The sequence below is a fragment of the Balaenoptera borealis genome (assembly GCF_965194805.1).
Source record: "Balaenoptera borealis genome assembly, chromosome: 5".
In the NCBI taxonomy this organism is placed as follows: Eukaryota; Metazoa; Chordata; class Mammalia; order Artiodactyla; family Balaenopteridae; genus Balaenoptera; species Balaenoptera borealis.
This window is the reverse complement of record NC_138862.1, coordinates 137,798,881-137,823,760: the sequence shown is the minus strand read 5'-3', so window position 1 is coordinate 137,823,760 and position 24,880 is coordinate 137,798,881. Positions and strand designations below refer to the sequence as shown.

The window sequence follows — 24,880 nt, the reverse complement described above, 5'->3', positions numbered from 1 at the left end:
TTAACAAGGAAAATTACATGCAGCAATCCCAAGAATAGTAGTTACCCTGTTTTTTATTGTTAGCGAGTGACTGAATTGATCTGATAGAATCAGGAGTACTATAATAAAATGAAAATTTCATATGTGAACACATTATAAAATCTGAATGCTTCTTTAGTCAGAAGGTGGGATTGCTTTGTAGAATGAAGTTTAAAAGGAATTTGATAATCAGAGATGCTGTACCTTAAGTCACTGTTATAACACATTCACCACTTTACACGTTAAGCCACCAACTAAGACTTCAGAATTACATCCGTGGGTACATGCATTAAAGATGATCCCTCTGAAAAAAAGGGAATAACATTCCTTGAGCAACTTTAAATCAGGTGTAAAGAGGGGAGTACTTTCATAAATACAGAGCCACTGTGTGGAAGCCCTGCTTTGAGGCCTGGGAATAAATTCAAAAGTGTGATATATTGTTTTCTTTTTTTTAAAAATAAATTTATTTATTTAGTTTTGGCTTCGTTGGGTCTTCGTTGCTGCGCGCGGGCTTTCTCTAGTTGCTGCAAGCGGGGGTTACTCTTTGTTGCAGCGCACGGGCTTATTGCGGTGGCTTCTCTTGTTGCGGAGCACAGGCTCTAGGCACGTGGGCTTCATTAGTTGCAGCACGTGGGGTCAGTAGTTGTGGCGTGCGGGCTCTAGAGCGCAGGCTCAGTAGCTGTGGCGCACGGGCTTAGTTGCTCCGTGGCATGTGGGATATTCCCGGACCAGGGCTCAAACCCATGTCACCTGCATTGGCAGGCGGACTCAACCGCTGCTCCACCAGGGGAATCCCGTGTTTTCTTTTCTTTAAAGAAATCCATTTGGCTTGTCTAGAGTATTCTTTCTCCCCCGTCCCCTCCTCTCTCACTTCCTTGTGAATTTTTCCTTATGAGTAGGAAAGAAGTAAAAATTGTTTTTACCCATTTGAAATTATTGCTTTATTATATTTATTATTTTTAAAAATGTGTTAAACTGATAAATAAAAAATGTCTTATTTAATCATATGCCTGTGTGTATGCATATATCCATCATAATCACCAGAATCCAGCCATTTCTACTACCTCCACCCCATTCCAAGCATCATTATCTCTCACCTGGACTCTGCAGAAGCCTGTTAGCTGATGTCTTATACTGTCCTCCCTCACCAACAAGTTCATTCTCTACATAGCACCAAAGTGATTTTTGGTGTTGAATGTCAGAGCAGGCTACCCCAGAATTCCACTTGTTTATTCATGAATTTCTAAGCTCTTACGATTAGCTTCAAGGCTGTACTTCACTTGACTTCCCTAAAACCTCATCTCTTGCTTTCCCCGACTGCAGTCACAGTGGCCTCAGCGATGTTCCTCCGACTTTGTGCGTCTGCCCCATTGCAGGGTCTTTGCACTCGCCCTTCCCTTTGTCTGGAAAGCTCTTCCCTTAGGTAAACACAGGGCTCTTTTCCTCGGTTTCCTCAGGTTTCTTCAAGTATCACCTCATCAGGGAGGTCTTCTCTGGTTCAGGGAGGAGATCTGCATCTAGATAATAGATTTACTATGAGAATGGGTTCTCTCAGGGAGAGAACCCTTCTCTTCTCTTCTCTGGAGAAGGTAGAGCTAGGTCTAAAAAGGAAGCTAAAGAGAGACGGTTACTTTGTTGAAATGGATGCCTTCATCCATTATAGGAAAAAGAAGTCTTATGAGAAGATCTATCCCTTTACTCTAAATGTCAGTTCTAGTAACGTCTAGATAGTGGATTTAGTAGCCGAAGTGGTCGCTGCATGAACAGAAGTAGAGCTACCAGTTCCTGACAGCTGCGAGTCAGCCTCTGGGCATCTTGCTAAATTTTCAAATATAATTATACAGTAGACTTCCTTTAACAAATTCTGTGTTCCCAGCTATAATTATAACTGCTTTTCCTGCCTATAGCCTGTTCTTTGTCTTACTACTCTCCTCCTCATCTCCCCCTGCTGGTTAGAATTATCCTCTGGTCCTTTGGGATCTGAGAAAATAGGAAGCTTTTACTGCAATTTTCTTTCCTAAGCATAGACTTACCAGTGCACACCAAATTCCTTCTTTCCATTCTAGTCTAAAATACATTTCCAGTTATAAGATATAGTGTTTTAACGTACAAGCTAGCAATATTCTATATTAAAGTAATTTTTATTTTCAAAGAATATGAAGATACAAATGAAGTACATTGTAAACTCTCTATGCAACTGCCAGAAAATGACCATCACAGCTTATCCAGTGCTCCATGTCATAGTTAAGACTCTTTAGACCAAGAGTTGTTGTTGTTTAATAAATTAAGGTTTGTAACCAAAAGTGAAGTCATCATAAATCCTACAACCATAATCCTGCAAGGGTTTCCAGGACTCATCGTGACAGTAATTGGTAAAACCAGAAATATGAGTGGGATTTCCTGTTTTCTCATCTGTTTTTATCACCCAAATATCCATTGTGAAAATAAATCACTTTAAACTATGATCTATTGTCCTTTACAAATATATTGTAGTTTTCTGGTGATAAACTTCAAGGATATATTTCCATGTCATTTAGATTATATTCTAAGTCATTTTAATTAATGTCTTTCTTAAGAAATAACTAAAATGTATAGATTTCTGAATGTGCAGAAGAAGAGATACGCTTGAACTTTTAGCTTGCAGGGGAAGTAGTCCAGAAGGAATTATGGACCTGTGTCAATTATACATTGTTATATGTATCTTTCGTCACTAACTTATTTGCTAAAAATACTTGAGTATTTGTTTTGTGTCAGGCACTGTGCTAGTTGCCAGTTTACTGAGGTTTTAGTTTGAAAAACTAGATTAAAAAGGTATGCTTATAATGGTTGAGATATACGTGGGAATAAACAATAGTGTATTCAGTTGCCTATTAAAATAATTCTGTGTATTCTGGGTAGCTTTAAATATTATACATAAGACTTCTCTTATACAGTAATTGGTTGACACTTTTTGACCTCAGTGTAAGACTGCAGTATTTAATGAATAAACAAGGAGAATAAAGTTTTGATAAATAAGGCATCTTCTTGAAACTTATAAGCTTGAAGCCTTTTAGCATGAAATTGACAGGTGTTCCTTTCGTGAAAGAGTAAGTGAATAACGTTATGTTTTCATGCTTACAGGTCCTCGTCCTGTCATAGGAATAATAGTCTTGAAAAGCAGAGCTTTGGAATTCACTGTTCTGAGAGATGTCTCCTTATCAGTATGATTTTATGCTCACGTGGGGCGGCTTCAGGCTGAGGAATGAGATTAGATTTGCAGGGGAAGAGTATTTGCTGTCCTCGTTGCTTTGGTTTCTAAGGAATGCTTACCCCTTAGCCTCAAATGTGCTGTGGTATTAGCTACTTCAAAATAGATTACTCAAGACTCTTTATTTGGAAAACCTTCAGTATGCATCGTGATGCATTACTTGCGATAAAAAAATGAGGCTACAATTATATGAAACAAAACACTACAGCTGCTGACAGATGTCATTAACAGCTTTCTCAAACACGGGTCCTTCAAAAGGACCTGCTACACATCTGATGTGGTGTGTTAGGGTCATTAATTCAAGATGGGCTACTGTTGTCCAATACATTTGTTGTTGGTGGTTTTTTTTTTTTTTTTTTTTTGGCTTTAGCCTTTTGATAATTTATTGGGACCTTGGTGTTTGATATAGTCTAAAAACTATTCTTCTGAATTACAATTAATAAATGTAGAGGGAATGAGGGAAAGAGTAAATCACCGTGGTAAACACGACAGTAAGAGTCGTTGTAGGCAAGATCCATTCATGGATGCCAAAAACGGGGAAAGTTTGAGGAGAAACAGAATGTTTCCAGAGTCTAAAAGTATCTCTCCAAGATGTTTAATAATTACAAAGAGAAACATAGTAACTTTACAGAGGCGAAAGCTGGCAGTGTTGAACCAATGTTAATTTTATGTTTTGATAACTGTGCTATAATTATTACATGCGATGTTAATATTAGAGGAACCCAGGTGAACAGTACGTGGGAACTCTACACTATTTTTGCAACTTTTCTATAAGCATAAAATTATTTCAAAGAAGTTTTTAAAAGCCCATTTTTCTGGAAATCTGATACAGTGCTCTCACGCTTATCCTGTGAGACCGTAAAAGGTGCTCCTTTATTGTAATGAAGTGTCTTTGGTTTCAGAAATAATTATCTTGGACGTAGTTCAGGGTAGACATCTATTAGAACACGTTTTGCTCAGTATCCTGTTGCTGACTATCATTTGTTATCACGTTTCTCCGAATCATCTTTTAATAACAATTATAGAAATACCCAAGTTGTGTAAGTTGTTTAGAGATGTTAACTGATCTCTGCTGTAGTCAGTGAACTAGTATATGGAAGAATTTGAAGATCAGAAGTAGATGACATCTAAAAGTGACACCAAAAGTGAATAAATAGGAGGTATCTGGGGTTGTGTGCCATCATGATTTTACACACGTGTACAAAAATGTGGCCACGTTTCCAAGATGTAAAATGTAAGTTATACAGTGTTCTAAATGTTTGTCCTTTTTCATACAAACTGTACTTTAAATGCGTTTCAGCTATGAGAGAAGAAATCTCCGGGAAGTGGGCCACGGAATGAACTTTCTATTCAAGTTTGTAAATATTACAGCAGCAGGTCACTTGTCGTCCATTTGAGATTAGAGCCACATAATAGACTTTCTCAATAAAAATCTATACTGCCACTGTCTGTGTATGGAAAACCATTAGTTGTAGTTGCACAGAGGAGGCTTATGCCTGCTGTTGCAAATACCACTGACAACCTAAACTTACTGAGGTCAGTGGCTCTGTTACTTTGCAAGAAAAATTTCCATCTAGAATAGTGCCTGATGCTAAATTAATATTGACTGAGTGAATGAATGAACACTGAAGACTGTATAAGGTGGATGTCCATATTAAATGTGAAATTCAAATGTCTACAGTAATGCAACTCTAGTGTTGAACGCTCAGAATCCAAGCCATCAAAGTGGCAGTTTTCTTGAGAATTAACTCCTTTCTACAAATCTACACTTGCTCTAAAGGGCATCTCAAATTTCATGTTTGGGAATTTAACGATACTATGAATATTTCCGTACCAGGGTTTGTTTCATTGTGTTTCAGCAGCAGGCTGGATTCTGGTGATGGCAGGGCATACCTAGCCCCCAGAACGTTCCTTAGGGAGTTGACAATCGTGTTTTTCCCAAGAAGTTGAGATTAGGGGAGTAGAGAGGGTGAATGAAGCATTCTCCTGTTTCAGTAAGTCTTGGCAATCTTGTTAAAATTATTCTAACCAGAAAATATTTCCAAAATACAGTTATTAGTATTATTTACATCATAAAGATTATTTAATGGCATAGCCAATTTGTGTCATTAGCCAGTTTAAAACATACTCTTTAGAGTAATACATATGAATATATTTATTGGAATATACATACTGAAATGAATATCTTCTGCTTTGTTAAAAAGTTGTTGATTTTACATTGTTACAATTATTTGATTTTGCAAACCTCATTACCCCTCTTTGACAGAAGGGTGTACTTTAAAAATGTCATGTTTTCACTGGTTTAATAAGTGATTCCTCTTCTCCCATCATGGCATATTATGTTTATCCTAGTCATTGCATCTTCTCAAAGTCATTTATAAAAGGTAATGAGTCTCTTAAAAAGTAGATTTGGTTCGCCTACTTGGAACTCTTTGGAGAAGTAACCATGTGCAGTTGGCTGGGGGAAGCAGGGAAGGTTAATTTTTTCTGCCTTTAAGTACTAGAGAATGTCCACAGGAAACTAAAATTGCTCAGTCTCATTTAATGTTTTGCGGTTTTTATAGTGTCTAAAGTAACCATTAATACTCGGTAGAAGAAAGTATTTGTAATTTTATTTTCTATGAGGAACATAGGCTTTATATTAAAAATATGTGGTTCTAATGTTATATGATACAAACATTCATTCTGGTTTAAAACTTAGGGCAGATTGGAAAGTCGGTGGGGGGTTTGGTCCTAGCCCTGCCAGATAGCGTCTCTGTGATCTTGAACAAGTCAATTTGTCTTTCTGAATCTCTTTTTTTTTTCTCATGTGTAAAATACTGAAGTTAAGAATAACTCTGTCCACTGTGTGGTTTGTGAGGGTTACCTCAACTAAACATGATAATGTATCTGTGGTAACACCCAGCACGGGGTCAGGTTGCCCAGCTCCACTTCAGGTCTGTGAACAGCGCCTCCTGGAGGCGAGCTGAGCACCGTGCCTGGAGTACAGTGGCCGCGCTCAGTCGGCTCTGGTTTTCTGATGAAAAGATGCCTGTGAAAGGGTGTTGTGAGCTGTAGTACTGGAAAAACAGAAAGCCCAAAAATACTTAAATGTTAAAACATGATTAACCAAATAGATGCAGAATAGATATCACAAACCCCAAATCTGTACAAACTAACTCATTGAGGTCTTACTTAATAATTAATACTACCTGATTTTGAACCAATAAAAAAAAGTAATACCATGTAATACTATTTGCAAGCAATGGATTTTGGGCTATTTCAGATCATTTCTTTTTATTCTTTTTTTGCGGGGGAAAAAGTCATTAGTCTGCATTTATAATCAGGACTAGCTTCCTGTAACATTATTTATTTTAACTTTTTATTTATAGATTTTGAAATTTACAATTCTAAATACAGCAATAGTAAGGCACTGCATTTTTGCAGGAAACAAAAAGCACAATTAACATAAAGTCAGAGCCAGCCACAAATAAAATATTCCAGCAAACTGTGTAAGGGGAAAAAAATGCTCTGGGAAGCAGATGCCAAGAAATGTTGCAAAGGTGGCCTTATTACACTGGAAAGAAAAGAATACAGGATTAGTAGTAATCGGAGGAGGAGGAGGAGGAGGAAGGTAGGGAGCAAAGAATGGTGAATGCGTGCTCCGTAAGTGGCAGGCACTGTTAGCTCTAAGCACTTCATGCAGATTCTCACATCTAATCCTCCCAGCTACTTTATAAGTTAGGTCCCCACTTTACAGATGAAGTAGCTGAGGCACAGAGAATGTGAAGTAATTTTTCCTAAAACATTATATCCAGGATACAGACTCAGGCTTTTTGGCTCTGGAAGTCATGCTCTTAACCTACTCTGTGTCCTGCATCGCTACCATCTACTTAACAATGCAGATGACGCTCAGAATGTAGTTTGTCTATATTTTGTGAAGAAGTTTTAAATGGTATCATGGGGTTCTCTCCGAGGTATTGATTTGGCCCTTTAGAAAAGTAATTGGTTCATTGATGGGATCCCTGGTATCCTCAGAAATAATAACCCCCTCAAGAATACCTTAGTGGTAAGACCTTAACTGTCTTTCTAGATGGATTTTTTTTTAACATTCCCTCCATGTATGCATAAAGTGTATTATTACATATGATAATTTCATTTACATACTTCTAACTTTTGATAATTATCAACATAAGTAAATAGATGAAAGGAACGCATAGGGATGGTAAAGGGTAGGATTATATCACCGATGTTTTAGGCAGGGATTGTTTATGAATTTTTGTACTTCCTGGCAGACTATGCTGTGCCTAATGAGAGTATTTTATTTCTTTAATAGAATCTCACGTAGTAGGGGCTTAATATCTAATTGATTGCATTATTCTAGGTATAGAAATAATGAAACTCACGTAGTTCTTTCTTTGTGAAAATATTTTATTTCAAATATTTCCTTTCTGCTTGACAAAAGAGCATTGGATTTTTGCTTTAAAGAAAAAACTGTGATTTTTTTTTTTTGTTTTATTTTTATTTTTTAGCCTGGACTGTGGCAGAATCAAATGACCAATAGTTTCTGATGACTAACACCTGTTCTTTTTTTTAACTGCAAAATTCTTAAAAAGGTATGGTGACTAAATTATCTTATTCTTAGGCATTATGTTTTCCTTCTTTTTGTCTTCTAACTTTTATAGTGCTCTTTTTTATTGCAATATCCTTCTCAGCCCTAGGACCTAACTTCTAACATTAGCCAAATTCTAAAAGAGGTCCACTTTTAAGAGAAAATTTTGGTTGGAAGATTTTAGCCAGATCTGAGATTCCCTATCATAATTAAAAAATCTTTGAAGCAATTTTTATTGTTAGTTACCTTAATTCAGATTGCTAATCCTGGATTATTTTTCTCTTCAATTGATTATTTAAAAAAGATAGATAATCTTACATTATCTACCTTAACTGCACCAAATGGCACCTGATTTAATAAGAAAGTTCTAACTGTATAAAGTACAAAAGTCAGAAAATATGTTGTGAAAGTGTAGAGTTTGGCATTTGTTGTTATTGTAGTGGGCTCAGCCTTCTCCCTCACCCCCATACGTGTATCTCCTATATTGTACACCTCACCGTGGTCAAGAAGAAGGCCAGTTGTGTAACTTTGCTCTCAGCAGAGCGTGTAATTGGCTAAAGCTGCAATGGCAAATATGTAGCTTACATGCATCCCCTTTCCTGTGCTTATTGTAGACATCTGCTCACGGCATACTTTCTTGCTTAGCCAAAGATAGTTTCATAATGTTCTGTATTTTAGGGAGCCATTACTGGTCAACCAGAGTTTCCATGTGAGAAAACCTATATGCTGTTGCTGGAATAGAGAGTTTGGGATGAGTACTAAAAGTTCTACATCTTCTCCCTTCATGCCTAGGATTTGATGTAGCCCAACATTAAGAGATCTTACTGTCTTAGATTGGTAAGTGTGTTAGCAGTTTAGTAACCTTCTAAGTATACTTAAACACACTTGAATTTAGCACAGCAAAATTGATCCCCTCGCCCCAAAACACCCTTTTTATGAAATATTCTGTTAGGAAACCTTCTTTAGATACCACTGCAGTTCATTTGTGGACAGCTCTTCTATAAATTTACACTCAAAAAGTTATCCTTGGTTAGGGATGGGGAATGGGCTGTGTCTTGTGATCTAACTCCAATTCATTGATAAGATTGATATATTAGTCAGGTTTTCCCAGAGAAATATATATAACTAATAAGGTGTGTGTGTGTGTGTGTGTGTGTGTGTGTGTGTGTGTGCGCTTGTGTGTTCAGAAAAAGAGAGAGAGAGATTTTAAGGAATTGACTCACATGATCGTGGAGGCTGAGAAGCCCAAAATCTGCAGGTTAGGCCAACAGGCAAGAGCTGATGTTGCATTTTAAGTCCAAAGGCAGTCTGTCGGCAGAATTTCCTCTTCTTCAGGGGAGATCAGGCTTTTTAAAATTAAGGCGTACAACCAGTTTGGTGAGGCCCACCCACCTTAAGCCCAGTAATCTGTTTTACTCAGTCTATTGATTTAAATGTTAATCTCATCTAAAAAATACCTTCACAGAAACATCTAGAATAATGTTTAACCAAATATCTGGGTACTGTGGCCTAGCCAAGTTGACACATAGAATTAACCATCACATTTGAGAAAGACTGACTGATTCAGTGATTATTGAATACCTAATATGAGCCAGGCTCTATGCTTGATATTGGAGGACCTCAGCAGATTTAAAAAGAGAAAAATTTAGTCGACAATTTTTTTCCTTGTCAACTAATCTTAGAATAGAAATTAGTCATGCTTATACTAAGTACAAAAAAGGAAGCTATTTCTTAAAAAATATGTAATGGGGGAGATACATTCAATGTCCAATAATTTTATATTTAATTTTAAATTAAATTTAGTGAGAACTACATTGAATTTAAAAATTTATATTCAGTTTTAGAATGACTTTATTCTTAGTAGATTATTCTAGAAATAGTCTTTTTCAAGCATAACAAAATGCCAATCTCTTTAGGAGTAACTTATGTTGAAAGAGAAAATGCTATTTCATCCAGACCCCTGGCTCTGTTCTCTCAATGATAAAGAGCATTGTTTTTTTGGTTTTGTTTTGTTTTTTGTTTTTCATCTTAAAGGAGAGGCTAAGTTTCAGCCTAAGTAGAACACTTTACCTCTTCTATTGAAACGTATTCTCTGGCCTCCTCTGCCTAAATTAGAGTGAGTCGTTTTTAACATGCTGAGGAAAGGGACTTTTCAGAAAGGCAAGTCAAACCTTTTCTATTTTATTTGGTTGTGAATTGTTATCAGAGATGGTGACAAATTTTATTAGGAAAAAAAGTAAGGATATGATATAATACAGAATGAAAGAAACTAGTAGGTGTTAATACTTGGAATGAAGTTTTAATTGTCGTGGGTATTTGATGACTATTTGCAACTTCTTGCGGGGCTTAATATGTCTTAATTCATTTCCAGAAAAGAATTAACTAAAAATGATTTGGATTAACATTTTCCACTGTTAAGGTAAAGGTATGAATTCTGTATTGGATAAAATGATTCTGGGGCTTCCTTGGTGGCACAGTGGTTAAGAATCCGCCTGCCAATGCAGAGGACATGGGTTCGAGCCCTGGTCCGGGAAGATCCCACATGCCGTGGAACAGCTAAGCCTGTGCGCCACAACTGCTGAGCCTGTGCTTTAGAGCCCGCGCGCCACAGCTGCTGAAGCTCACGTGCCTAGAGCCTCTGCTCCACAACAAGAGAAGCGACCACAGTGAGAAGCCCGCGCGCCAGAGTGAAAGTAGCCTACGCTCTCCGCAATTAGAGAAAAGCCCGTGTGCAGCAATGAAGACCCAACACAGCCAAAAATAAAATAACTAAAATGAATAAATTAAAAAAAAAGATTCTGTTCAGAAACACATACTAGTGAGTTAGTTGTGCAAGTGGGTGCTAGTTCTGAGCAGGGTGATCATAAGCCCGGTTTGCTTGAGACAGTCCTTTGAATGCCTGCTATCCTGCCTTAATTCTTTTTAGCACCTGTGTATTTGTTTGTTATTGTTCCCAGGAAAATTATTGCAAATTTATTGGTTTAAGACAACACAAATTTTTAATTATATAGTTGTATAGTTCAGAAGTCCAATATAGGTCTCCCCAGGCTAAAATCAAGGTGTCAGAGAATCTGTTTCCTGTTCTTTCAGTTTGTTGGCAAAATTCAGTTCCTTGTGGTTGTAGGACCTAGGTCTCCATTTCCTTGTTGCCGATACACCTCGAGCCCTTTCCAGCTTCTTTGGGAGCTACATTTTGGCTCATGGCCCCCTTCCTCCAGTTTCAAAGCCAGCAGCAGCAGTTTGAATCCTTCTGATTTGCACCGCTCTGACCCTTCTTCTCTCATAGCATCTTTCCTCTGACTCATGTGATTAGATTCAGCTCAACAGGATAATCTAGGATAATCCCTCCAGCTCAAGGTTCATAACCGTAATCACATCTTCAAAGGCCCTTTTGCCTTGTAAGTTAACATATTCACAGGTTCTAGGGATTAAGACATGAGCATCTCTGGGGGAGTTGGTGAATTATTCTGCCTCTGATGCACCTTTTCACTCTTAGGAATGTCCTGGTTTGGCTGCTAAATTACATGGTCATCCAATTTGAGTAGCCAGTTGAATTATTTAAAACACGAATAAAAACCAAAGCTCAGCTTTCTTCCTCCCTCTCTTTTAAATTTATGTTTCAGTTCTTTCCTTTTCTGTTCCCTCTCCTGCGTCCCTTTGACACCTTTGCAAAGGTTCTGAATCGTTTTCCTGGCTGACTTGTCAGAAGTCAGCAAGGAGGAAGTGTACGTCATTTCTTTTTTGCCCATTAGTTATGGATAAAGGAGCCACACGTTTTATGGTGTGAGGGCTTCCATCATTCTTTTAGTCTTTTGCCTTTGAAGCCTGCCATTCTCATGTACCTCAGTGTTCAGTGACAGTGTAACTGGCGAATCTTGAGGTTGTAGCGTCTAAATGTGAGCTGCTACTAGTGCTTAACGCTATCCTTAGACTGTTGCATGGGGAGCGGAGGAATTAAGACAGGCTTTTCTTCCCCCTCTACCTTCAGACTTTATTTTGTACCAGAGAGGTCACTGGGCATTGCATTCATTTAAATAGCTGCTGATTTTTTTCAGAGGGGGTGGTTTTATACTCTAGAAACAATTTTACGAGTACAGCTGCCTTTTTAAATAAAGTAAGTACTTGAATGTTTTTGTTTCACATTTTTGCAAATTTTAATTTATTCAATTACACTACATTAATTGAAGAAAACAATTGTGTATTTTATGTGTGTCTGAAGACCAAATTGCCATTTATGTCTATTCTTCAACTTAAATGTGTAATCTGGAATTTTTCCCAAAGCAATTGGGAAAAATACTATTTTGTATTTAGATAGATTTATTTGTTCCTTGGACAATCTAAAAAAAAAGACCAATTTATGATTTTTAACCCTATATCTTAATAAGCTAAGCAGATATTGGATACATGCTAATTTATAGATACTTGAGTCCTTAATTTAGTAGTGAATCCATCAGAGTTTAGATTTAGTTAAGTAACACCTAAGATATAAAACCTGTGCTACATATCTCTAAAGTTAATTTTTTTCTTTTCAGTTTACAATGCCAGTTTTACACTCCATTTGCTGTCAGTGGAAATGTAGGTGGCAGACACAGCACATATTTATCATCACCGAGTTCACTATATCATACAGGAAAAGCACATTAATATGCCGTACAGAAAGCCTAACACACATAAACAACCACTTAGCATTTTTAAGAACATATCTGACTTATTGATTAGCTTAAATATCTTTCAGTCGAGCGTGACACCCACGTGGAGTGCATGCATTCACGTACTTACCTCGGAGCAAGTGCTGCTTGGACTGATGAATGAGCGTGTCTCTTCTGTATGTATCATGACGAAGATCAAACCTTAGAAAGCTTTTCCCTACCCGTTGGAATCCCTAAATCTTGTCACAATTAAATTATTCTCAGGGTTCTTCAGGTAAAGTGCACTCTGGAAGACAACTTTAAAAAACCCTATTCTACATCTACATTTACGTTTGGTGTTCTGAGCCTCTTTTCCTGAAGTCTGTGCTGCTGTTCTGGGTTCCAGGCCCAGTGGTGGATGCAGTGGGGTATGGGATGTGTCTTCATTTCTGTTTCTCATGAACTCTTATGTTCTTCTATAAACTCTACCCTGTAAATTAGCCTCAAAATGTGCGTGTATGTTTTAAAAATATGTACAATACCTGTTAGGTTTTTTTCTCATTGGAATACTTCATCGAAATTAGGAAATATCAAAATATAATATCTAGTTTACATAGATAACTGACCTAAACCTCAGAGAACGAAATAAAGAAATAAGAAATAATATAGATGTGAAAAAATGGGGGGGGGGAGAAATGCAATTTATATAAGGGATAAAGAACAGATGAGTAAATTTTTGCTTTTGACTTTTATGGGAATTTATGTGCATTCGAGAATTGGGACATTTTAAAAGAAAAATGTCCTAGCTTTTTCTTTTAGCAAAGCAATACAGTAGGAAGTAACGTATTTAAAAGTTTTATGGTTTCCTCAGGTACTCAGTTTATTTTCTAATATTTTCTCTCTCTAAAACAAAAAGAAAAACAGAATATTTACAAATTATGGTTTCTTGTGTACTTTCTACAGCCCTGCTTGGGGGAGGTACTGTGAGCTCTCTCTCTGTGGACACTGTTCTCTCTCTGTGGACACTGTGCCCTTCTTCTTCCTCTAGTCATTCCTTCTGGGCTGAACTGTCTAATGACGCCAGTCAATCCATTTCATTTTATCTTAGTTAATTTCCACATGTATATTTATAGAATTTGTTAAATAGTGTGGTATAATCTTCAGTCTCTGTTTTCTACTCACGCTTTCCCTTCCTTTTCCATATTTGTGCTATCACATCTTCATAGTGCACTCTAAAATCTGTAGTTTGGGATTGACATGTACTCACTGCTATATTTAAAATGGATAACCAACAAGGACCTACTGTATAGCACAGGGAACTCTGCTCAATATTATGTAACAATCTAAATGGGAAAATTTGAAAAAGAATAGATATATGTATATTTATAACTGAATCACTTTGCTGTACACCTGAAACTAACACAACATTGTTTATCACCTATACTCCAATATAAAATAAAAAGTTAAAATAGAATCAAATCTGTAGCTCTGCGTTCGACCACATTCTCAGGTTTCCATCTCTCCGTTTCCTACTATTTTTAATACTTTGCTTCCCAACATGGTGAATGTTTGGGAGAACTGAAAGCATCATTTTGCCCCTAACCTTTTTTTTTTTTTACCCCCAGAAAAATTTAGCTGTTCTTAGCTTCCCTCCCATTATCCTTTAGGGTCTTTATCTTGGACCTAGGAATTCATTGTCTCCATCTCCCTTACCCATCATATCTAACTAGTTTATAGTCTTAGTAGTTTTTGCTCCTGTCAGTTCCTTACCATTCTCAAAAGCCAGCCTCATCCACTCCTTTACAGCCTTATTCCTAGAATACTACAGAAGTTTTTGCTCTCCTCAGATCTGAAGTATTTGATATCCTTTCTATCCTCAAATCCATCCCATACATTGTCAGATTAATCTTCCTAAAACATTGCTTTTACTCTGTTATTCTTCTGCTTAGGAACCTTTAATGGCCCCACTTTGTTTATAGATTGAAATTTGGAATCTCTATCCTGATTTTGTTAGGGATTTCATATTTTTTTTAATTGAAGTATAGTTGGTTTATAGTGTCATGTTAGTTACAGGTGTACAGCATAGTGATTCAGTTTACATATATGCTTATATGTTTGTATATTTTTTTTCCAGATTCTTTTCCTTAATAGGTTACTACAAAATATTGAGTCCAGCCTGATTTTCAAGGTACTTTCGTAAAGTTGTCCTACTTTACTGTTTAGCCTTATCTTCCACTAGTGAGTAGCAAAAGTTCTCCCGTTTCTGTCAAGATGGTCCCAGCGTACTGAGAACTTTCCTGCTTTTGCATATCCTTCCTCACTTCACAATACTTTTAATCTTCTTCTTGCCCTGTGACGTCCTTCGTATTTTCTTCTTAACATGCTCATCTAAAGCTTACCTGCTGTTTTCCTAACTTGGAGCTCATGTCCTGTACGCTCCGTGAAATCTTTCTGAACAATATGGTCTACTGTAATCTCACCCTCTTCTGAACTCCTGTTTTTTGTTTTTTGTTTTTTTTTTAATTTATTTATTTTTGGCTGTGTTGGGTCTTCGTTTCTGTGCGAGGGCTTTCTCCAGTTGGGGCGAGCGGGGGCCACTCTTCATCGCGGTGCGCGGGCCTCTCACTGTCGCGGCCTCTCCCGTTGCGGAGCACAGGCTCCAGACGCGCAGGCTCAGTAGTTGTGGCTCACGGGCCCAGTTGCTCCGCGGCATGTGGGATCTTCCCAGACTAGGGCTCAAACCCGTGTCCCCTGCATTGGCAAGCGGACTCTCAACCACTGCGCCACCAGGGAAGCCCTGAACTCCTGTTTTGATTTTTGCCTCTCACAAGGCACTTTCTGTTTAGTGTTTTGCACTAGTACTTGTTTGTAGTTGGGTCTAGATTCTGTATTGTTAACTGGATTTTAAGTGTCAAGAGATCAGGAACCATGTTATACTTCTTTAGATCTCGCTTATGGACTAAGTATCATTCATTACAAATCTCAGATGATACATTGATATTTGCTCACTCATTATTTCCATAAATATTGATTACCTATACCCAGGCACTATTGATTATGAGTTAAACAAAAGAAGTAAGGACCCTATATTCATGGACCTTACATTCTAGAAGGGAGAGATAAATATTCTCCAGCAAATTTAACAGTGTCTGTTTAATCACAGTTGGGGAATGTGGTTTACTACTTTTTTGACAAGGGAAAAACCCAAGAATTGCTTTCTTTTTTTCTCTGCTGTCATCGGTATGTATAATTTTTAAAAATAAATTTTGATAGAGTAAATTACTCTTGAAGTCACAGGTTTTCAAATGGTAAAACAATTGTTTTCTTTTAAATGTACATAATACTGATATGCTCTAAGTCTAAATTCAGTAGACAAAATAATGGAAAGTATGATTCATATATTTTTGACATTTAAACAATTATAGTAAATTTGTATATCATTTATATGATAGGTAACCTGATGTGAAATAATTAAAAGGTAGTGAAAATATTTTTAAAAGGAAGTTTCCCTAAACTCAAATCTATGAAAAGTTTTTATTTAATATGCTAAAGCTCTCTTTTATAGAAGAATAAAATGAGATTAAAATTAAGTACATTATTAGATACATGATTATTTTAGCTTTAAGTGTTTCTTCCAATGGCTCGAACAACATCATTTGTTTCATAGGTATGGTTTTTTGAGATTGTAATAACCACGGAAAGTTAATGTTGAAAGAATGGCAAAGTATGCTGTGAAACGAAAAATTATTGTATTTGCAAATGTAAAATCATAATTTACATAAATGTTATAGTTAGGCACATTATGAATGTAAATATGCGTTCTCTAGTCTCAGTCCTGTAATGCCATTCTTTGTCCAGTGGGAGATGAAGAGTGATGTTGAGACTGCTGTTTAACCTATTATAACAGCTTTAAAAAAATTAAATCGCGTTGATGTAAATATGAGGAGGGGAAAGAGTATTTATCTCCATTAAGTGACATAAAAAGCCGTGGTAAGAGTAACAGGCAGTGGGTGTGCATTAAGCGGTGGAATCCCTAAATGCAGATGCTAATTATAAGCACAAGGACAGTTGCCTCCCACATACGTAACTGCTGTATATTTTCTTTAGTTACAGTATAATTCAGGCTTCTTGAAGTGCTGAATATGGCTTTTATTTTTTCACTTCCCCTTAGCATATATATTTAAAAAAAAAAAACAATAAAAGCACTTTTGCTGAACTGTGATTTTGATGGATATAGGTGGAATATTAAACCAAATGCTGTAAAGATAATTCACATGATTTGCTCTTGGATGGTGTTCATTGAGTGCCTTACTTGCTTCCCGCTATTGAAAAACAAATGTTTAGCAGTAAGGTTAAAATTATTTAAACATATTTGAGCACAGTTTACTTTGCTGTTGTGTACCAAGGACTTTAATTTAAGGCTTAGATTATGAAAAGATGTATTAGTACAGACATTAAGAGTATGTTTGTTTAGATTATTATAGTCTTTAAAACTTATTTTGGTGATGGTCTCTGGCATCATGTCTTGAAAGTGATATATTGCTTCTTCATCATCAGTTTTGACATTTTTTAAGTAATCTGAGAAAAAGGAATTTCCTTTGCATATTTTACAGTCCCTTTCAATGATGATTTTGTAATGTATTCTTCAACTGTTGAAAGGTATATAGTACAGAAACCCTGTTCTTAGAAGGTAGCTGGCTTTTAAGTGTAGAATAGCAGGGAAAGTGTTACAGACTTAAATTATTTTTAAAACTTTGTTTTTAGAAACAGGAGTACAAAAAACCCCTTTGTAATCTTGCCACTTTTTTATTCTTAGGTATGCTTTTTCTTTAGCTTTTAGTAACTTGTAATTTAAGATCACAGTTATTAGGTGTATTTCTGCATTTTATATATCGCTCCCAGATGCTACAGTATTAGTTTTTATCACTGCATATTTTATGAAATGTCAGCCTTCTGTTGGCTGTTCACGCAGCATTGTTAGTGATCAAAAAGACACAACACGAAGGAGAGGAATCTAAACAGTTGACTTATCTTTGTCCTTCACTGTGACAAAAATACTATAAAATTACTTTATTATAAAAAGTCAGGTAAAGGCATCATTTAACATGCAGGGAAAGGATAAATGTCTTTGTTTTTTAGTGAAATAAAATCTTAAAATGTTTAATATCAAGAAATACAGTTATAAAGAGAAATAATATCTAATTGTGCTAAGTTTGCCTTTGTAAGGAACCAGGGTGATATGTTGCGTGTGATGTGGTGGCAATGCTATCCCTAGAAAAAGCCCCACGATTTTTGACAACACAAGAGGTGACACAGTTTGAACTCTTAATTTTTGTCACTCAAAGTACATTCTAGAAAAGTGGGTATTAGTTTTAGTATGTGCATTAAGTTGTATGTGATCTGGTTTATTATTTTCTTGAATTGACTTACTTTGTAGTTTAAAACTTTATTCCATAGATTTAAAAATTCTTTTTTCTCTAATTCAGTGATTTCAATGTCAAGATAAAAGTATAGAATGGGAAGAAATTTTCAAAGCCGGAAAGAAAATCTGTTACGAATAAAAATCTTGAATGATTTTGATCAGCTGTTGTGTATGCCCACCACAGCAGTTGGTTCAATCAATTTTATGTTTTGGGATGGTTTTATTAAAATGAGCTGCTGCTTTCAGTAAATCATTGAGAAAGATGCTGGCTTTATACATTGTCTTTTGGGTGGAAGCATGGCAATAATAGTTTCTCTTTGCAGCCTTGTAAGTCACTATTGGTGGAGACAATTCCTGATCACCATAGATGTCAAGGCGTTTTTGTGTCACTGGTGTGGGCATTAGACTAAGAAATGATTTTTGTATAAATACATGCACTTTCACGGCAATCTGTAGGAAACTGCAGTTTCTAAAGAAAAATAATTGTTAGCAGATAATAATGATTTTAATATCTTCTTTTTATTGCACACAGTTTCAGTTTTTATAAATGATTGAAAGCTTCATTGTTTTCATTTGGGAGAATTAGACTTCTGAAAAGCAGTTTGAAGGACAGCCATTGGATACTTATAAGTTAGCGGCCTCTTTTTTGTCACAAGGTGCCCAGAACACTCCCCCAGAGTGAGGTCCCTAGTTCGACAGCATTGGTGTTACCTGTGAACTTGCTGCACATGCAGAATATTGGGCCCAACCCCATGCCTACTGAATCAGAATCTGCATTCTGATCAACAGGTAACTTGTATACCTGTATACCAGGTAACTTGTATACACATTAAAATTTGAGAAGCACTGCTGTAATGTTTCTCAGCCAAAACCTCTCGTTTGCTCTGCATGTGTGTGTTGTAATTGTGGGATGCTGATTGCATTTGGTCATCTGCAGTTCAAGAGTTGGAGGAGGCAATAGGAAGTTCACATCAGAATTTTCGTGGGACCCTGAAGTAGGCAAGTATTTGATGTAGAACTCCAGGGTTTTGGTCGTTAACTAATTACAATTAGAATCAGTTGCTACTTTGTATAGATATTATAGGTGGGAAGCTTCACGTGACTCTGTTAATGTTAAGCAGTTGGTTTCTTTTTTCTTTTTTTCCAATTAGTTATTTTATTTTTGGCTGCATTGGATCTTCATTGCTGCATGCGGGCTTTTCTCTAGGCGAGCGGGGGCTACTCTTCGTTGCGGTGCATGGGCTTCTCATTGCAGTGGCTTCTCTTGTTGCGGAGCACGGGCTCTAGGTGCGCGGGCTTCAGTAGTTGTGGCACGCGGGCTCAGTAGTTGTGGTTCGTGGGCTCTAGAGCTAGGCTCAGTAGTTGTGGTGCACGGGCTTATTTGCTTCCCGGCATGTGGGATCTTCCCGGACCAGGGCTTGAACCCCTGTCCCCTGCATTGGCAGGCGGATTCTTAACCACTGAGCCACCAGGGAAGCCCCTCTTTTGGTTTTTAAGTGTCTTAGCAAGTTCCAGATATTCTGATGTGTTCTCCCAGCAGTAGTGTAGTCAGCGTTTCCAAAGTATATTCTGTGGTTTGTTTTTCCCAGGAGATGCTCTGAGTAGAAAGAGCCCCATGGTCAAGTAAGTTTGGAAAGCACCGTATATTTTGTTCCTCTCTAGGATAATCACAATATACATTGGTTTATATTAAAAGATCTGAGAACCTGGGGTAGCTTAACTCAATTTAGCATTTTCCAAATTTACTTGACCGTGGCGTCCGGCATCCTTTTCTTTTTCTTTTTCTTTTTTTTTTTTTTTAAAAACACAGTGATTCTTATCTTTTCTTTAGCAGATGCACACACTGGCTTCTTTCCAGTATTTATTTTTCTTAATCAAAATAAGAGATAAGGACAACTTTTGAAATTGCTGTGATGTTATGCCACATAAAACATACTTTCCAATATTGTTATTTATAATAAGTGCGAAAGGTATTGGTACAGCCCTTGTGTGCTGAAGGGATTGAGCATGGCAGACATTTCCAGAGCTGGAATAACTGAGAAAGCATCTTCCAGAAAGTGAATGTTGACTAGATCTCAGTCAGATTTGGTGGGCAAATGGACGGGAGGAAATTGAGCATTCCCAATATTTGCTAGAATGAGGAAAGCCATGAGCGAGCGATGAAACCAGTTAAACATTTCAGCTCAATGAATGGTTACTGAAATCCCAAATATAGAGTAAGGTTTATACTTGACCTTGGGCATACAATAGTAAGAAAGAGTCAGTTCTGCCCTCCAGGTGCCTGTTGGAGTAGGTAAAGTATAGCCCAGTAAATGTATGAGAGCTAAAATCCAGGATTTTCCAGCTAAAATAGGATTTTCCCAGGGGATTTGTAAGAAGTAAAGTTGGCCAGTGTACTGTATGCTGGAGAGCCTGAGGCACGATGCAATTGTAGTGATAGGGGCCTGCAGTTAGGGGAACAGAGGAAAGAAAATTAGGAGAGAAGAGCAGAGGTAAGATAGGGCAGACCAAACAACCTTGGAAATCTTAGAGCTAAAGGTGCCGGTAAGTCTTAAATGCAATGTATTTTGATAGTTAAAATCAGTGCTAGACTCTGAAGTAAGATGGAGTGGGCTCACCTCCTGATGACTTCACATCCTGGGGCCTCATTCTCTTCAACTTAACGTGGGATTAATATGGTAGGAAAAATGGCAAGTGGATGGCTTAAAAAATACTTTTTAAAAAAACTTTAATTAAATTAAAAATACTTTAATCTGTACCCAGATTCACCTACTGTTAACATTTTACCTCATTTATCAGTTGGGTGTGTCTCCTCCCTTTTTCCCTCGAGAGAGAGACACACACACACACACACACACACACACACACACACACACACACTTTTTTCCCCCTGAACTTTGAGCAGAGATTGCATTTATGCCTGAAAGTATGTCAATGTGTATTTCTTAGTAGGGATGTTCTCTTCTTCCATATCTATAGTACAATAACCAGCTTCAGTAAATTTAGTATAATACTTATATCTAATCTGTTGTCCATATTCCATATTCGTCACATGATGCAATAACATTCCTTATATAAGCATTTTCTCCCTTCAGTAAGAATTAAGTCTAGGACCAGCTAATGCATTTAGCTGTCATGTCTCTTTTGCCTTCTTTAATTTGAAATGGTCACACAGCCTTTCTTTGTCTCTTATGACATTGACATTTTTGAATGATGCAGTCCTTCATTTGTCTGTCTGTCTGCCTGTCACTCCTCATTTGGGATTGTCTGCTGTTTCCTCGTGATTAGATTCAGGTTCTCTGTTCAACCAGAAAACTACATAAATAATGATGTATCCTTCTCGGGATATCTCATGTGGAGGCACGTTGAGAATGTGAATTGTGATCATTCGGTCAGAGTGTTATCAGATTTCTCCACTGTAGAGCTAGTTTTTTTTTTCTTCTTCTTGGAAGTGTAATAAGCAGTCAGTGGGGAAACACTTCAAGATCATGCAGATATCCTGCTCCTCATCAAAATTTCCACCTAGATGTAGCACCTGTTGATGATTCTTGCCTGGTACAGTTTTTTCTATAAAGGTTGCAAACTGCTGACTTTCCAATTCCAGCCTCCCTTCCAGTCAGCATCAGTGTTCTGCTGTAAGCAGAAACCATTCTGATTGACTGATTGATCGACTTATTCATTCAGTCATTTATCATTGGTATGAGCTCATGGATATCTGTTCTTTTCAATGATTTGTAATTCATTACTTAATTATTTTGATGCCCAAATTGTCCAGGTTTGGTTAGTAGAAGTGCATGGCATTCCCCCATAAGATTTTTGAGTGCTTCCTTACTTTCTGGCAAAGCAAGTGGTCATAGACTTATCTCTGATCTCTTCTGCCCTGGCGGCTCTTGGCAGCCATTTCTCTGAAGAGCTCTGATTGTTTGGTTTTTTTAAAATTAATTAATTAATTACTTACTTTGTTTATTTACTTTTTTTTTTATTATTATTTTGGCTGTGCCGGGTCTTAGTTGCGGCATGCAGGATCTGCTTCCCAGACCAGGGATCAAACCCTGGCCCCCTGCATTGGGAGTGCGGAGCCTTACACACTGGACCACTGGGGGAGTCCCGAGCTCTGATTGTTGTAAGTGGGGGAATGGTATTAGTGTTCTCCTTGCTAGTGGACTGTGCTCATCACTGTGGGGTCTTGGCCTTTAGGCCCTTTTAGAGGAGAGAGCGCTAGGAAGTAAGTACGGGTGTATGTATGTATACACATTCACATTGATACATAAATGTATGCAGACATGCATACTGGGAAACACACATATTCACATTTTAGAAATCTTAGTTCACACCAGTATCTCTATTTCTAATCCGTCTCCACAGGGTTCTTTCTTGTTTTCCACTCTTCCATATTTATGTGTCCCTTCTTTCACAGTGACAGTATTGGCTTCCAACAGCATCAACACATTAACTTATTTGTGCAACTCCATAACATAACAGATCTAAAATAGTTTCAGAATTGGTTCATTATACCACTAGAACAAACACCCTTACCAAAAACTTTACCCGTTCAAGGTTTGTTTGAAGTTCTCCATCCTCACGCCACCCAATTCTGTGAGTATATATAATCAAATGCTGTACTCATAATTACTTGGATTTCTTCTTTCTTTATAATCCGTGTGGATACGGTAAGTGTGGATACGGTAAAATACAGTTGAGTGCACTCATTTTAGTTTTCTTTCAGCTTCACATCCTTGTTGACTTAACTTTTTGAATATGTAGAAAATGATTTACTTTTCCAAAAAATAAAATTGTCTGAAAAGGTCTTTCCATGTTTCCCATTTACTCCATCCTTTATAGGTAAACAACGTTACTGTTTTTTAGTTCATCCTTCCTTTTATAAAGATAAGCAGATAATTTTTCCTACATTTTTTTATTTCCCCTTTCTTATTAAAAGTGTAGTGTACTATATATGTTCTTCTGCAGTTTGCTATTTTTCATTTTTCAATATCTCTTGGAAATCGCTTCATATCAGTTTATAGAGATTTCTCATTCATTTTTACAGATACTACTTTATTTTGTGTATGTACCATGGTTTATTCAACCAATGTCTTACACATGGGTATTGAAGCAATTTCCAGTATTTTGCAATTGAAAATAATACTGTGATGAATATCCTTGTGTATATGCATTTTCATATTGTTGCACGTTTATCCTCAGGGTAAATTCCTGGAAGTGGGCTCACTGGTTCAAAGAGTAAATGCTTATGTAGTTTAATGAGATATTGCCCAGTTCCTTTGCATAGGGTTGTACCATTTTGTGTTTCCATTAGGAGTGTCTGGGAGTGCCTGTTTCCCCACAGCCTTGCCCACAGAGTGTACTGTGAACGTTTTGAATTTTTCCCAATCTGATAGATGAGAAATGCTATCTCAGTGTACATTTAATTTGCATTTCATCTTATTATGAGTGGAGCTGAATGTCTTTTCGTCTGTTTAAAAGCCACTTTCTAGGGACTTCCCTGGTGGCACAGTGGTTAAGAATCCGCCTGCCAATGCAGGGGACACGGGTTCAAGCCCTGATCCAGGAAGATCCCACATGCCGTGGAGCATCTAAGCCCGTGCGCTACAACTACTGAGCCTGCGCTCTAGGGCCTGCAAGCCACAACTACTGAAGCCCGCGCACCTAGAGCCCGTGCTCTGCAACAAGAGAAACCACTGCAATGTGAAGCCCGCGCACCTCAACGAAGAGTAGCCCCCGCTCTCCGCAGCTAGAGAAAGCCCGCATGCAGCAACGAAGACCCAACACAGACAAAAATAAATTTTAAAAAAGCCACTTTCTATAGGACATTTTGTCTTTTCGAAAGTTGTTTGTAATGATATTAACCATCTATCAGTGAGTTATAGTGTAAATGTTTTCTTCCAGTTTGTCATATCTCTTTTGATTTTGCTTCTGGTATTTTTGTCATGTATAAGTTTTGTATTTGTATTTTAGTTCTAATTAGAAAGACTTTTCTTTTATAATTCCCAGGTCATAGGAGGAATTCAACTTATAAAACAGTACTTGTATAGTTTCATTTTTTACACTTAAATCTCCGATCCATTTAGAGTTTATTTTTGTGTATGGTGTGAGAAACAAATCAAGTTTTTGTCTTCTTTTTCTTTTCCCCAAATGTCTATCAATTTGTTAAAAAGCCCACTCTTGTACCAGTGTTTTGGGATGTCACTTTATCGTAGCTAAATCTATTTTTGGACTTTGTGTTCCGTTTCATTGGTCTGTCTCTTCAGCAGTGCCACACTGTTTTAAGTATAGAGGCTTTGTAGTATGTTTTAATGAGAGTCATTCCCTCCCCCGCCATATCTGTTCCTTTTCAGTGTTTCCTAGCTTTTCCTGAACTTTTCTTTGCCACTTGAACTTCAATATCAAATTGTCTAGCGCAAGTTAAATTTGTAAATTTATGACATGTTGATGTTGAGATGTCCTAACCAAGGACAAAGTGTTTCTTTTCTGTTGTTTAGGCCTACTTTTGTGTCTTTGAAGAGAGTTTATTCTTCTTCATGTAGGTTTTGAACATTTCTGTTTATTCCTAAATATTTAATTGTTTTTATTACTATTTTAAATGGGACTTTCTCATTCATTAGATATCCTCTCTGGTTTTATTTGTATATGTGAGTGATTTTTGCATGCTTATTTTATATCCTGCTACCTTGCTGAATTCTTTTGTTTTTTGAGTTTCATCATTGATTTTCTAGGGTTTTCCAGCTCGTCTGCTTCAGGTCATCTGCAAACAGCTTTGTTTCTTCTTTTCTAATTCTTATTTTTTACATTTCTAATGGTTTTCTCTAGTCTGATTTCAGTGACTAATATGTCCAGAAGAAAAGTAATAGTGGTCATGGTGGGCATTCTTGCCTGTTTTTGACCTTGGTAGGAATGAATGTTGCATTGAGAGCTATCAGTGGGAGAAAATAATGCACTGTTCCAAGAGCTTTAGAGGC

The 24,880-nt window shown here is 37.1% G+C and overlaps 1 protein-coding gene across 19 annotated transcripts in view; it reads left to right on the top strand.

The window, feature by feature from the left end:
• TBC1D5 (TBC1 domain family member 5) overlaps nucleotides 1-24,880 on the top strand; it is a 530,543-nt gene that overhangs the window by 87,821 nt on the left and 417,842 nt on the right. For 2 of the 19 annotated variants that reach the window (XM_082392679.1, XM_082392667.1), the window contains 2 exons: nucleotides 18,563-18,695; nucleotides 21,917-22,029. The exons of 15 other annotated variants lie outside the window; for them this stretch is intronic. The gene's annotated coding sequence lies outside the window, so the exon portion shown is untranslated. Of the gene's footprint in view, nucleotides 1-18,541; nucleotides 18,696-21,916; nucleotides 22,030-24,880 lie in introns of those variants that run through there. 2 more of the 19 variants (XM_082392683.1, XM_082392682.1) reach the window with 2 other exon arrangements.